The sequence below is a fragment of the Moschus berezovskii genome, chromosome 10 (genome assembly GCF_049115385.1).
Source record: "Moschus berezovskii isolate FMDL1 chromosome 10, NW_MosBer_1.0, whole genome shotgun sequence".
Classification (NCBI taxonomy): domain Eukaryota; kingdom Metazoa; phylum Chordata; class Mammalia; order Artiodactyla; family Moschidae; genus Moschus; species Moschus berezovskii.
The window spans coordinates 104,551,366-104,566,885 of NC_142469.1; the positions used below are offsets into that span (position 1 = coordinate 104,551,366).

At 42.8% G+C, this 15,520-nt stretch overlaps 1 protein-coding gene and 1 pseudogene across 5 annotated transcripts in view; one reads left to right on the top strand and one right to left on the bottom strand.

Annotated features, from left to right (window-relative positions):
* Positions 1-15,520, bottom strand: part of PRKN (parkin RBR E3 ubiquitin protein ligase) — a 1,261,621-nt gene that overhangs the window by 536,971 nt on the left and 709,130 nt on the right. The gene's annotated exons all lie outside the window — the stretch shown is intronic.
* LOC129561341 (growth hormone-inducible transmembrane protein pseudogene) lies at positions 9,119-10,495 on the top strand (annotated as a pseudogene).

Below are 15,520 nucleotides of genomic sequence, written 5' to 3' on the forward strand. Positions count from 1 at the left end.
CTTCTACATTCCCCTTTTATAGTGTTAAATCAAAACCTGCTTTCAGTAAGTTTGGTCAAGCAAAGGTAGAGCAAGTCCCAGTCATCAGGCTTTTATGAGTAACTGGAAAGTGAAGCTAACATAAGGTTGTACTATATGAGCGCGTCAATGGCTGACTTAGCTAGTTAGAGCACAGAACTTATGAGCCTTGCTCGTTGGTTTATACCCCATGTCATACACTTGGCTTTGTTCTCATTAGGAAGCAAAATATTGCATAGATCAGTGGTCCCCAAACATTTTGGCATCAGAGACCACGTTTGTGGAAGACAGTTTTTCCATGGACCCAGGGTGGGCAGAGGTGGGAGATGGTTTGGGGATGATTCTCATAAGGAGCCTGCAGCCCACATCCCTTGCAAACAAGGTTCACAGTAGGGTTCATGCTGCTGCTCTGAGAATCTAATCCCACCGCTGATCTGACAGGAGGTCAGGGGGTAATACGAGTGATGGGGGGTGGCGGTAAATACCCTCCCTATCACCTCCTTCTTTGTGGTCCAGTTCTGAACAGACCACAGACCAGTACCTGTCCGTGGGCTGGGAGTTGGGGACTCGGGCCACAGATGGATTATGTTGATGATAAAGAGGATATAGTTCAACAGAGATACTGGGCTTAAGCCTCAGGTACCGTCTGCATCCTCACATTATCCGTGTTCGTGTGGAAGGAATCGGGGCTGTGCTGTGTGTGTGACCCTGGGCACGTTGCTGATCTTACCTGACGCCAGTTTCCATTTGTGAAACACATAGTACCTTCAGCAGATTCTATGAGGACTAAATACTAAAATGTCTTTAACATACAGAGCTTGGGGCTCAGCAATAATAACTCAACCAAAGTATGACTGGGGTCACGAGCATGACCGACCAGGGTCACAGGGCAAGCGAGAAATACTGGTTTGGAGTTTAAAAGGAGCTGGGTGGCTCTTTATGATTCTGCTACTGTGCTGATTCTAAGACTTGCTTGCGACACCTCGTGCCTTTCTCCTTAAAGAAAGAACCATGTGAGTTATCTCGGCATTGATAAACTCTTTAGCATGCTGCTTGGCACAAAGGACACGATACATTATTTCTGAATAAATAAACAAACATATTGAGTCGAAAGCTATATTCATCATGCAAGCTACTTCCATCCCAGCTAAGCCCAACACACTCCTGAGCTGACTGTTGTAAATGGAGGGGCTTTCACTCTGCTCTCAGACGGAAAGTTCCAAACCTTGGAGACACTTGTGACACAACCCACTGTATTCATCCACTGCACTACTCACCCTATAACCCCCTCGCCATCATCGGCCCCACCATCAGATGGTTGGAAATCTTTTGGTGGCCACTGCCTCAGTGGCTTTCCCATGTGCCCCTTCCCTTCAACCAGTCACTGCTCCCACTGAACCTTCCTACTTTACTACAACACCATGGTATTCTTCTAACTATCCTGTTTAGCTTTAATTCAGACTAGAAATGATAAAAGATTAATCTTCCTCAATCATAGCTGCAAGAACAACCACATTTTCTCAAACATTTCAATAGAGTTCCACTTCTTTCTAAACTGAAACTAACCCATCAGGATAGATCCAAAGCTAGCCTCAACATGGCACCTGACTTCCTTTACAAGACTCATTGCTTACTTGGGTCTTGCTTGGAGGGGCTTCCCCGATGGCCCCAGTGGTAAAGAATCTGCCTGCAATGCAGGAGACACAGGAGATGCGGGTTCAATTTCTGGGTTGGGACGATCTTCTGGAGGAGAAAATGGCAACCCACTCCTGTATTCTTGCCTGGGAAATCCCATGGACAGAGGAGCCTGGTGGGCTACAGCCCAAAGGGTCACAAAGAGTCAGACATGACTGAGCATAAGCATGGCCTTGCCAGGACCTGAACCATCATAAAAACTTGCTTTCTCCAAATCTTTCTTTGCTCACGCATTTCTCTGTACCTGGAACACACGCTCCTCAATACCTTCACCCTTGAAATTCTTTCCGTTTTTATGTTCTTAATGGCAACCCACTCCAGTGTTCTTGCCTGGAGAATCCCAGGGATGGGGGAGCCTGGTGGGTTGCCGTCTATGGGGTCACACAGAGTCGGACACGACTGAAGCGACTTAGCAGCAGCAGCAGCAGTGAAATGACGCTTTCTCCATGAAACGTTTTTTGAATCAATTACCAAGTGCTCATTGTTCTTAGAGATCTCTCACATGTGCTATGAGACATCACTGTCAACATCTAATAGCAACATTGTCTTAATCATTTTCAAATTATTATTTACAAGCATTAAAATGGTAGGAATATTGGTTAGATGTGTCTTATTATTTATAACTCTATTCATTTAATGCTGATATTGTTTTGTTCTGTCCTCAAAATTTAATGATGTGCTCATTACACCAAGTCTGACATGGTGAATTTGAAGCAACTCCAAATTCTGAGGTAGTAACAGATGTATGGATGTGAGAGTTGGACTGTGAAGAAAGCTGATCACTGAAGAATTGTTGCTTTTGAACTGTGGTGCTGGAGAAGTCGCTTGGACTACAAGAAGATCCAACCAGTCCATCCTAAAGGAGATCAGTCCTGGGTGTTCATTGGAAGGACTGATGCTAAAGCTGAAACTCCAATACTCTGGCCACCTCATGTGAAGAGTTGACTCACTGGAAAAGACTCTGATGCTGGGAGGGATTGGGGGCAGGAGGAGAAGGGGACAACAGAGGATGAGATGGCTGGATGGTATCACCGACTCAATGGACATGAGTTTGAGTGAACTCTGGGAGTTGGTGATGGACAGGGAGGCCTGGCGTGCTGTGATTCATGGTGTCGCGGAGAGTCGGACACGACTGAGAGACTGAACTGAGCTGAACAGATGTTGTCTTGGAGATTCACATCTCAGTCTACGTATTCTATACAGCACTTACTTGGTGCTTTATAAAAATCTTTTTATTGATTTTTCTTACATTTGGTTGCCTTCATGAACAGGGGTAAAATGTTTTAGTAAAAATATAGCTGAAAAGGATACAAGAGAAATGGTAATATAAACCCTCATGCTTAACAGCCACAGTAGGAATTCAAAATTAAATTCCAACCCTAGCTATTAAACACCTTGATCAAACCTCCCTCCAACATCACTGATCCAGGCAATTTTTCTCTTTTTCCCCACTTACTCGGAGTCAGCAAGAGAGAGAGTTGAGTGGCTGGCAAAAGACAATGAATACACTCTGTAACACTGGTCTCAGGGAGCTGTAGCTTGCTAATTGTGGCCTGACCTGCCTGCACTCCGAGGATATTAATAATGTTGAGTCTGCGACACAAAACTGCTATACTACCTAGAGCCCCGCGTCCTCAGTTTAGCCCCTGGGGTTAATGAGATCGCCCGGCTACTCTCTCATCACTCTCTGCCCCGGCTGTAGTTAGCTGTGGTGCCCACCTGCACCTCAATAAATATTTGTTAAGCAAATAAGGCGGCAGAGGATGAGATGGCTAGATAGCATCACCGACTCAACGGACATGAACTTGAGCAAACTCTGAGGGACAGTGGAGGACTGGGAAGCCTGGCATGCTGCAGTCCGTGGGGTCGCGAAGAGTCAGACACGACCGAGTGACTGAACTGGACTGAACTGTCCCATGTGCAGCAACAGATAACTGCAACATGACACATCAAAATTATTCAGGGGGCTCATATATTATACTTATTTCCACAGGGCCAAGCCTTTACGTATTCTTTTATAAGATGGGGAGTCATTTTTACTATTACATCTTTTGCCTTTCTGGTTCAAGGTTCACACTCCCCCCTGATCCCGTATCTCAGTTTTTGAGACTGCAATTAAATTTGGAAAAACAGAAGAAAACACTCCACTGGATCTATTTTCTGGTCATGTTTCCACACAATATAATGTTTGGAGGATTGATTGAAAATCTGTTATTGTTCTTGAAGAAGGGAGCATTCACTATGCAATAGTCCTAGCTACACAGGAAATGTATTTGGGGGCAGCTTCCCTCCTCCAGGACAACTGAAGCAGAAAACAATACGATCCCAACAGTTCAGCCAATGACAGATGATTCTGTTTTTAAAGTAATCCTGGTCTTTCCACTTTTCTTCTCTACAGGGATGTTTGACATTATCACCGTCCTGAACCTTTGACCCAGGAAGAGGATAAACAGCTGCTAGCAGGGCCAATGGCGTGGCGGACTCATTGTCTCTTCTTGTTCAGGCTGAAGTTAACACATGCTGTGTTCGTTCCTACCTGCAGCATCCTAGAGCCCCAAAGCCCGAATCTCTTATTTAAATTTGTAAGTGAAGAACACAACGAAGCAGCGTGCTAAAAGGGCAGCTGCTATTCCATGATCATTTTCCCTTATCATCCCTCCTACTCAGCTTCTCTTCTTCTGCTATCACATACCTTATGTATGTATATGTTAAGTCTCCTTTTTCAGAATCCAAAGGTCTAAACCAAGATTTTGCCGTGAAAAATTATTATCTCCGTTTAGGCTCATTTTCTTTCGATAAGAGGAGAAGTATCTTTTACTGATATTGGAGAACACAATAGTTTTATGATTAGATTACCAAAGAAATGCAATTTAAAATGATAAATAATAGATTTAGATACTGTATGTGTCAGTTCTTTAAATTAATTTTGCTTCCATACCACATTTTGGTATAGAGTGTACATTCCCCCTTTATTATAACTTATCATATTCATGGCATATGAAATGTCTTCTCATTTTACAGGCACAGATTTTCTCATCTGTTCTGTCTTCAAGAAAATCAAGAACAGATTTTTGACTATTGAATTTTGAAAGACTAAATGTAACAAAACAATCTAGCGCAAAGAAAGTTTCCACAGTACAGCCAGACTCCTGTAACTGACACTTTAAACTCTCTTATATATGACGCTCTTCCAGTTAAAAGGAGTCCGGAAAATTGAAATACTCAGATGAATCACAATGAGCAGATTGTTTGGGTACAGTGAGTCCTCTGAACCACAAAAGTATTTTACTTGAAAAAAAAATTGGTGCTCTTGAAACTGAGTCATGATACAAGGTAGAGGGGAAACGAGTTACAGGTTTTAGAAAATCATGAATGCACCATAGCCAGTAACATTTACTTGCTACTTCTGCAGACGGTGTCACAGTTTCACAATGTCACTTCGTCTGCATTGAGTGTGTACCTCACAGCAGCGCTCCAAGATGGACACAGTTACCTTCGTCATGCAGATGAGGAAACAGAAGCGCACGCGTTGCGTCATCACCGCCCTTGCTCCTCTAACAGTGCTGCGGTTCGAGGAGGTGACGCAGGTGATCAGGAGGTGACTGGTTTCAAGGCTAAACTTGTTGTGGTCTTTGCTGACAGTGGGATGCCAGCGTCTTTTGAAGTCAGGCAAAGCCGTGTGGATAGAAGGAACTTGCAGAATAATTGGGTGATTTTTTAGAAAGTTTTCACGTTTCCGGATCCATAGTTAAAACATGGTTTAACTGGATGAGAATTGGGAGATCCCTCTCATTCCCCCCACCTTGGAACAATTTTAATTTTAAGAGCACCATGGCAATTGTGGCCCAATTTGTACTGAAGATTTATACTGTGGCTATTTTGTAACTTGCACAGGAAGGCGGGTCTAGTGCAGTGACAGGGGAAAATGTCTACAACAGTTCAGATTATAATCTATGGCGAATCATAGGCTGAAGTTAAGGGCAACGAGGCTGGAAACTCTGACTGTCCGCCTGCAGAGTCCCTTACGTGAGATTGGCAGCTGGCTGCGCAGCAGCTCTAGCCGACTGCAGGCCAGGCCAGAATGGATGGCCTTCAACCGGCAGGTGTGTCAGTGCAGCCTCAGAGATCAGTGTGAACAGGGAGGCCCTGGTGAGTCAGCCACAAATCTCACAGGTTCCGCTACAAATGAAAAACGTCAGAAAAAAGTTGGCATAAATATATTTCCCATTGTCCAAAAATGAGGCCAGAGGGAAACACCGTTCACTGCATCCTATGATTAGAATCACAAAATGGTATTATATAAAACCTTATCTATAAAAGTCATTACAAGACTTATGCCAACAGATGATGAATGCTCTCCCCCTGTAACTGCAACTCAGATCACTCTAGGGGAGCCTTGGGGAAAACCAAAAATAATAGTCTTGTGCTTTTATCAAATATTTACTTGGAAAGGTCCCTTCTAAGAGTCTTCGTAACTAACTACTTCCTGGAGAAAACTGTCCATCTTTTGCCATCATACCTGGGAAAGACCTGCAGTTCTTTAAAGACCTGGGTCTTTCCCAGGTATGATGGGTCTTCACATAAAAGTTCTGATTTTTCAATAAAGAAATCCAATCAACAGAGAACTGTGTCTTTCACTAGCAAGCAGGATTAGAGACAATATTTATTATCTTATTTCTGTATTTGCATATGCCATCATAGCATGTGATACCTTTAGAAACAAAAACTTATTCCTTAATGGCTTGCCCCTCATCAGCCTTTCCATGACATCACCTGTTACCTTCAGTCAAGTCAGAATGGACAACTATTTCCTGAACATACTTTGTCCATTTTTCTAACCGTTTATTCTTTCTTTCCAGTTCTCTCCAAATGTACCTTTAAGACATGTTATTTTCCTGGCATTGTACTCTGTGTGTATTGTGGGACTGAATATGATAGGGAAGTAATACACTAAAAAATACAGACAAAATAGTTTAGGTGCATTCAGAAGAAGAAACAACTGGAAGTTGAAGCTATGAAGAAAGTCTTTCTGGAATGAGACTATTAGAAATAGATGGGATTCTAACTTGCTGAAATGGAAGTAAAGTAGGTCCAGCGAGAAGGAGCTGTGGAGGCAGGATGAGGTGCTCTGGGTGAAGCCCATGAAACACCGGTCCAGAGTCTACTGTCACTGGGTGTATGAACAAATTGGAGACAGAAATAATACGGAATAAATTTAATAATAAAAGTCAAGAGACAATTCAGATCAGCAGCTCAAGGAATAGAGACATAACAAATCGGACAAATTCAGAGAGAAGAAATGTTCCCCACCAGTAGTTACCCTGAAGGATAAATGAAATAAGGCCGAGGGGGATAGGTAAAGGTGAGAAAGAACATCAGCTCAGCTCAGCTCAGCCTGTCACTACTCTGTTCCTTGAGTGAATGAATTCTGGTCTGAATTTTCTCATGTCCCGATACTCGCATAACAGGATATTACAAAAGTTTGGTGAAAAGACACCTCAGATTTTTCTGACAAGGTCCACATTTTGAGTCTCCCATTCTACTATCCCATTACGAACTCATGTTGTTTTTGTGGTCTGGTATTCAGAAACAATGGCATTCAGATAAATGATTGCAGTCAATGGTGAGGATCTCATTTAAACAGAGAGGAGGACGTAAAAATGAACATATTTGTCTTCAAGCACCCACTGAATGGTGAGGGTTTTCTTTACTGCATTTGGTAAATTCATCTTGGCCACAGGAACTATTCAATAACACGCACTTAAAGACAAGTAGGTATGACAGCAAAATAAGGCAATTTCCCTCCAGGGAGTTAGCTAAGAAGACCTGAGAGGGGACCTTTGACCCCCCTGCTGCTGCTGCTTTTGACGCTTCAGGTCAAGGCAGCAAGGCCAGGCTTGCCGGGGAGAGAGGGACTGGCTGGGTAATGGGGCCGGCAGCCAGCTGGGCCGGCACATTAACTGATGAATCAGAGAGAGCAGTTAGTCACGTGAAAATTCTTTTCTGAGTATTGCTTTCTTTCCATTAGAGAGGGCGAATTCGTCTACTTCTCTTTCAGGGCAATATATACACAGCAGGCTTCTCCTTTGACTAGGGAAGATGGAATGAAAGGAGTTTCGTATAAAATCGATTACACATCCCAAATAATTGCATCTTTGGGAAGAGAATGGTTTAGACTCACTGGTGTGTGTGTGCGCGCGTGTGTGTGTGTGTACATGTGCGTGCATGGGTGTGTGTGCGTGTACTGCATTTGTACTTGTCCTTCAGTATACGTGGGGAGCTGGTTGAGGACAGAGTTGGTTCCAGGGCAGGCGTGGTTCCAAAAATCTACAGATGCTCAAGTTTCATGACCGACTCCCTGCTTCTACAGTTCTGCATGTGAGGATTCACTCACACACACTGAGAAGGAGAGAGAGAGTCTCTGAAGAACCTTGACTAGCAGACTCATACACTTAATAACAGCTTGGATGGGATTCCATGTTGAAAGCATACCCCTTCCAAAAATGCTGACAGCGCTTCCTGGATTCTAGTCTGAGCACTGGGAACTTCAGTGGTTGGGGGAGCACGTGGGAAGTAGCAGGCCTCACTTTGTGGTAGGTAGGAGACATCACAGGAGAGGCCAGGTCCCACCCACGCCCAGATCAAGATGCTGTTCCTACATTCTGACGGCTCTTGGTCAGATGATAAATACAATTTCCAGGAGCTTCTTCTGCTATTAGTTTCGTGATTGATTTTATAACCTCCTAGGGAATGATGTGAGTTATGTTCAGTTTCTCTCTGAGGAGTGTAATTTTGGTTTTTGTGGGTCTTTTTGCCTTTAGAGACTAAACTCCTTTATTTCATTTTGGAGAGCATTATGTGCTGGTTCTTAAAGAATTTCAGTGGTTTATCAGAAACTTCACTCTGCTCTGACTAAATATGGGGCAAACGTCTCAATGGCTTTTCCACTATTTGGGAAAAAAAAAAAAAAAGGTAACAGAAGACAAGTACTGGATGGATTGTTCACTGTTAAGGTAATTAACATCTTATCTATGATGCACACTGAAAAATCATTTCTACAAAATAACCACAGTCGCAGATGTCTAATGTTTACAAATACAGACACACAGTCCACATTTGTACTGAAATTTTGCTCCAATTCATATTTACTGAATCATTCTAGACCATAGCATTTATTTTCATATTTTCATCTTTGGTGCTTAAAACACTGCCGTTTTCCTGTGTGTCCGCTGGGGATACAGGGAAGGACAATGGGAGGATAAACATGAACGGTCATGTGGAAATGACAGGAAACGTGAGTCAGGATGGCCTGTGAAGTTCTGTGTATTTGCTGAGGTTGAGATACCAAACAATGCTTCCATTAGCACAGGTATAACTTTAAGAATATAAAGGATTTTGGCGCAGTCAGTAAGAGGTGGGTGGAGGGAGCGGGAGGTTTGGGTGCTTGAGTTTCACCGGCCCGGAAGGGGACCTGCGCGCTTGAGGTGTCCAGGGACTGAGCATTTCAGATCTGCTTGGTAAACCTGGTGCACCACCATGCTGGCCGCAAGATTTGTGTGTCTCCGAGCACTGCCTTCCAGGGTTTTCCACCCAGCTTTCACCAAGGTCTCCCCTGTTGTGAAGAATTCCATCACGAAGAATCAGTGGCTTTTAACACCCAGCAGGGAATATGCTACCAAGACAAGAATTGGGATTCGACGTGGAAAAACAACCCAAGAGCTCAAGGAGGCAGCTTTGGAACCATCGGTGGAAAAAATATTTAAAATTGATCAGATGGGAAGATGGTTTATTGCTGGAGGGGCTGCAGTTGGTCTTGGAGCTTTGTGCTACTATGGATTGGGAATGTCTAATGAGATCGGAGCTATTGAAAAATCTGTAATTTGGCCTCAGTATGTGAAGGATAGAATTCATTCCACTTACATGTACTTAGCAGGAAGTATTGGCTTAACAGCTTTGTCTGCCATGGCAGTGAGCAGAACTCCTGCTCTCATGAACTTCATGATGAGAGGCTCTTGGATAACCATTGGTGCAACCTTTGCAGCCATGACTGGAGCTGGAATGCTGGTTCAGTCAATATCATATGAGCAGAGTTCAGGCCCAAAGCACCCTGCTTGGTTACTACATTCTGGTGTGATGAGTGCTGTGGTGGCTCCTCTGATGATATCAGGGGGGCCTCTTCTCGTCAGAGCTGCGGGGTACACAGCTGGCACTGTGGGAGGTCTCTCCCCTGTGGCCATGTGTGCGCCGAGGGAGAAGTTTCTGAACATGGGGGCACCCCTGGGTGTGGGCCTCGGTGTCGTCTTAATGTCCTCACTAGGATCGATGTTTCTTCCACCTACCACTGTGGCTGGTGCCACTCTCTACTCAGTGGCAGTTTATGGTGGATCAGTTCTCTTCAGCATGTTTCTTCTATATGATACACAGAAAGTAATCAAGCGTGCAGAAGTAGTACCAATATATGGAGTTCAGAAATATGATCCCATCAATTCGATGCTGGGAATCTACATGGATACATTAAACATCTTTATGCGTGTTGCCACTATTCTAGCAACTGGAGGCAACAGGAAGAAGTGAAATGACCCAGCTTCTGACATCCTTAATACATCAGATATCTGGCTTGTTTAATAGGGGCAGATATTCATTAAATAGTTTGTACAAGCAGCTTTCGTTGAAGTTTAGAAGATAAGAACTTGTCGTCATGTTTCAAATGTTCCAGTAATGTGATGCTTCAGGTCTGCTTTTCTCCTGGAGAATAAATTCATAGTTCTCTTCCAGATAGCACATGCATCTTCAATCTTGTGTCTGAGTAATTCTAAAATGTTCTAATTATTGTGAAAACCGAGGTTTGTTGTGCAGGAATTTGAGTGTTTTATCTATTTTAAAATTTATTTGGTTTAGTGAAAGTTCACAAATTGTTTACCTGAAGTTTCCTTTTTGGAATGTGGAATATTAACAACTAATGTCATAAGTGATGAAAGGATTTGGTAAAGGGACCAGAGAGAAGTAAAAGGTCACCTGCAGTTTTTCTTTGAATACTCAGCATTAGGTAATGGTGGTGGGTAAGGGAGTCTGGACATTTGGAAACAAGTCATGGCTGTATCTCTGCTGAACCTACCAGACACATTGAGGAGATAACAAAGACAGATGATTCCCCTGGCGCTCCTTACAGTACAAATGGGATCATGTTTGACTTCCTATTGTCTCACGCTCTTAGGAGAGTTCACAATGCTAACCACATGGAGAATTCCTGTTATAACGTGTATGTTGTAAGTCTTACTTTTGAATCACCTGAAACAAAATATCCTTAAAATACTCAATGCATGAATGTTATTGCATTCTAAGTATACAAACAATATGTGCATAATTGCTGAAAATTTTTGCAAATTTATTAAGATGCTTAGAGGAGTACATGTTTGCCTTTCTCATTTCTTCAAGCTTTAAAGCTTTTATCAGAAAAACCTGTTTATGATTTATACTTGAGATTATGAAAGTTTTTCCCTTTGATTTCTTGCATTCAAAAAGGAAGGCAAAGTAAGGCTTTTTTCATGAACTATATCAATCAAAAATGTAATAGAGAAAATACTTCATTAGAGTTTCACCCTGCCAGAATTTTCCTTCTCCATAGACCGTTATCTTGTGCCCTTCGTAAATTTTTTGATGCAGAAGAGTTATTTCTGGAAGTTCTTCAGAATTAAAAAAGTGTATGATTATTGAGATGGTATATCAACAAACATTTATTATAGTAATCCAGAAAAAAACTATTCTAACCACCTTACTTCAGGTTGTTTATTTCTGAATAATAAAGGTTCTAGTCAGAAAAAAAAAAGAAGAATATAAAGGATTTTCTATGGAACTGAAACATAAAAATTACCACTTGGCGGCATATGTGTGAACAACATCATTTAATCAGTTTAGCTCTGAATCACCAAGAACCAGTCAAGCAAGTGAGACTTTCAGGGACGGATCCCCCCTCAGTACCTGGTCTACACAGCCCAAGTCTTCCACTGCAAATTCTTCCGTGTTCTTTCTCTCTCTCCTCCCACACTGTCGCTTACTTACAGTAGAAGCTTTTCTTTCAAATATTCTAAAGCACCTTGCACTCTCTGGCAAAGAAACTGTGTTCTGGAGGCTGAGTGAATTCTACTTGATGACAGATACGCATGGAATGGAATCCTTTTGACAGGGGTTAAAAATATTTCATTCTCCAGTTTACTACATTCTTCCGTCTAAAGTGATTTTAAAAAATCTACCCTTTTAATTGAAAAGCCAGATTTTTATGTAATTATCACAAAAATCAGTATTGTTCCTTTCAAAGAAAGAAGTAGCAGGTCTCTGATTCGGACGTACAACATGCAGCAGGAGTGCAGGGCGGTTTGGGTCGGAGCCCTCCCTAAGCTTTCGGGACATGATATGACTCTCATCTGCTAAAAAAGTATGCACATTTCCCTCCCTAAAAGCAGGTTTTATGCTGACCAGAGGGGATCCTGCCTCTGCAGAAACACATTTCTATGTACACGTGCAAAGTCACTTCAGTCACGTCCGACTCTTTGTGACCCCACGGACTACAGTCCGCCAGGCTCCACTGTCCATGGGATTCTGAAGGCAAGCATACTGGAGTGGGTAGCCACTCCCTTCTCCAGAGGATCTTCCTGACGCAGGGATCAAACTTGCAACTCCTATGTCTCCCGCATTGCAGGTGGATTCCTTACCCGTGATGACACCTGGGAAGCCCACACATTTCTATACATACTCGGTAAAAGAGGGAACATATCATGACGACAAGGAGAGACAAGAAGGCCGTCTTCAATGAACAGTTCACAAAACTACAAGAAAACAACAGAAGAGGAAAGACTAGAGATCTCTGCAGGAAACTAGGAAACATCAAGGAGACATTTCACCCAAAGATGGACACAACAAACGACAGAAATGACAGAGACCCAGTAGATGCTAGAGATCAAGAAGAGAAGGAAAGAATCCATAGAAGAACTGTACAGAAACGATCTTAATGAGCCAGATTACTATGATATGGTCAGCCACCCAGAAGCAGGCATTCTGGAGCATGACATCAAATAGGCCTTAGGAATCACTGCTGTTAATAAAGCTAGTGGATGCGAAGGAATTCCAGTAGAGCTATTCAAAACCCTAGACGATGATGCCATCAAGGTGTTGCATTCAATATGTCGGCAAATCTGGAAGACCCAGCAGTGGCCATAGGACTGCAAAAGGTCAACTGTCACCCCAATTCCCAAGAAGAATAGTATTAAAGTATGTTCTAACCATCAGACAATTGTACTCATTTCCCACGCTAGTAAAGTCATGGTTAAAATCTTGCATGCTAGGCTTCAGCATTATGTGAATCAAGAACTTACAGTTGTCCAAACTGGGTTTAGAAAATGCAGAGAAACCAGAGATTAAATTGCCAACATTTTCTGGATCATAGAGAAAGCAAGGGAATTCGAGAAAAACATCTAGTCTATTTCATTGACTGGACTAAAGCCTTTGACTGTGTGGATCATAACAAACTGTGGAAAGCTCTTAAAGAGATGGGAATACCAGACCATCTTACCTGTCTCCTGAGAAACCTCTATGCAGGTCAAGAAGCAACAGATAGAACCCTGTATGGAACAATTGACTGGTTCAAGATTGAGAAAGGAGTACAGTGGGGCTGTCTTCTGTCACCCTGTTTGTTTAATGTATGTACTGAGCATAGCAGGGGAAATGTTGGCCTAGATGAGTTATAAGCTGGAATCAAGATAGGCGGGAGAAACATCAACAAACTCAGATATGTGAATGATATCACTCTAATGGCAAACAGTGAAGCGGAACTAAAGAGCCTCTTGAGGAGGGTGAAAGAGGAGAGTAAAAGAGCTGGCTTAAAATAGGGGGGTTCAAGAGGGGGAACACATGTACACCCGGGGCAGATTCGTGTCAATGTATGGCAAAACCAACCAATATATGAATGTAAAGTAATTTGCCTCCAATAAAAAAAAAAAAAAAACTAAGATCATGGCATCTGGCCCCATTACTGCATGGCAAACAGAAGGGGAAAAGGTGGACAGATTTCCTCTTTCTGGGCTCTAAATCACTGCGGATGGTGATTGTAGCCATGAAATCAGATGATTCCTTCTTGGCAAGAAAGCTATGACAAACCTAGGCAGTGTGTTGAAAAGCAAAGATGTTACTTTGCCAACAAAGGTCTGTATAGTCAGGCGAGGGTTGTCCCAGTGGTCATGTATGGTTGTGAGAGCTAGACCATGAAGAAGGCAGAGTGCCAAAGAACTGATGCCTTTGAACTTCGGTGCTGGAGAAGAATCCTAAAAGTCCCTTGGACAGCAAGGAGATCAAACCAGTCAATCTTAAGGGAAATCACCCCTGAATATCCACTGGAAGGACTGATGTTGAAGCTGAAGCTCTAGTAATTTGGTCATCTGATGTGAACAGCCGACTCACTGGAAAAGTCGTTAGTGATGGGAAAGATTGGGGGCAGAAGGACAAGAGGGCATCAGAGGATGAGACGGCTGGATCGAATCACTGAGGCAATGAACATGAACTTGGGCAAACTTTGGGAGATGGTGAGGGACAGGGAGGCCTGGTGCACTGCAGTCCATGGGGTCACAAAGAGTCAGACACGACTGGGCCACCGAACAACAGCAATCATAATTACTTGGTAAGTGAATTAATTAAAGTATGAATCAATGATTTAATGACTTTTATCATGGTTATATATGCAAATATTTACTGGGAGATATTTAAATAATTTTTTTCTGTACAGTAACAATATAGATCAGTAGTGTGATAAGGAGCTATTTTCAGTGAAGAAATCAGTTCAGTTCAGTCACTCAGTTGGGTACGACTCTTTGCGACCCCACGGACTGCAGCACGCCAGGCTCCGTGTCCATCACCAACTCCCAGAGTTTACTCAAACTCATGTCCATTGAGTCGGTGCAATAAACCATCTCATTCTCTGTTGTCCCTTTTCCTCCTGCCTTCAATCTTGCCCAGCACCAGAATCTTTTCCAGTGAGTCAGTTCTTTGCATCAGGTGGCCAGAGAATTGGAGTTTCAGCTTCAACATTAGTCCTTCCAATGAATATTCAGGACTGATTTCCTTTAGGATGGACTGGTTGGATCTCCTTGCTATCCAAGGGACTCTCAAGAGTCTTCTCCAACACCACAGTTCAAAAGCATCAATTCTTCGGCACTATAAGTTTTCTTTACATTCCAACTCTCACATCCATACATGACTACGGGAAAAACCATAGCTTTGACTAGATGGACTTTTGTTGGCAAAGTAATGTCTCTGCTTTTTAACATGCTGTCTAGGTTGGTCATAACTTTTCCAAGGAGCAAGTGTCTTTTAATTTCATGGCTGCAGTCACCATCTACCAATAATATTTTACAAATATTCATGCAGCAGGAAAATCACATACTTGAAAGCAAATTTTATTGAAATCCAGTTGACTTACAGTATGAAAGTCGTTTCAGGTGTACCACACAGTGATTTGATATTTTTGTAGGCTGTACACCTGTTATGAAATAACTAAGTCACAGGGATATAATGTACAGCAGAGGAAATAGAGTCAATGATGTAATAACTTTGTGTGGTGTGCAATCTATCAATACATACATATATAAATACACTTTCTGTACCCCAGGAGAACATTTTATTTGTGCCATTTTCTGAAGCAACTGGAAGATGAGCGGAGACAGGTACGGGCAGCCCTAGGGGAGAAGCCAGGACCTGCTACCCACAGGCCTGTCCCGTCCTGTCCCATCCCCCCTGGGCTCCTGAGTGATGAGCAGGAGGA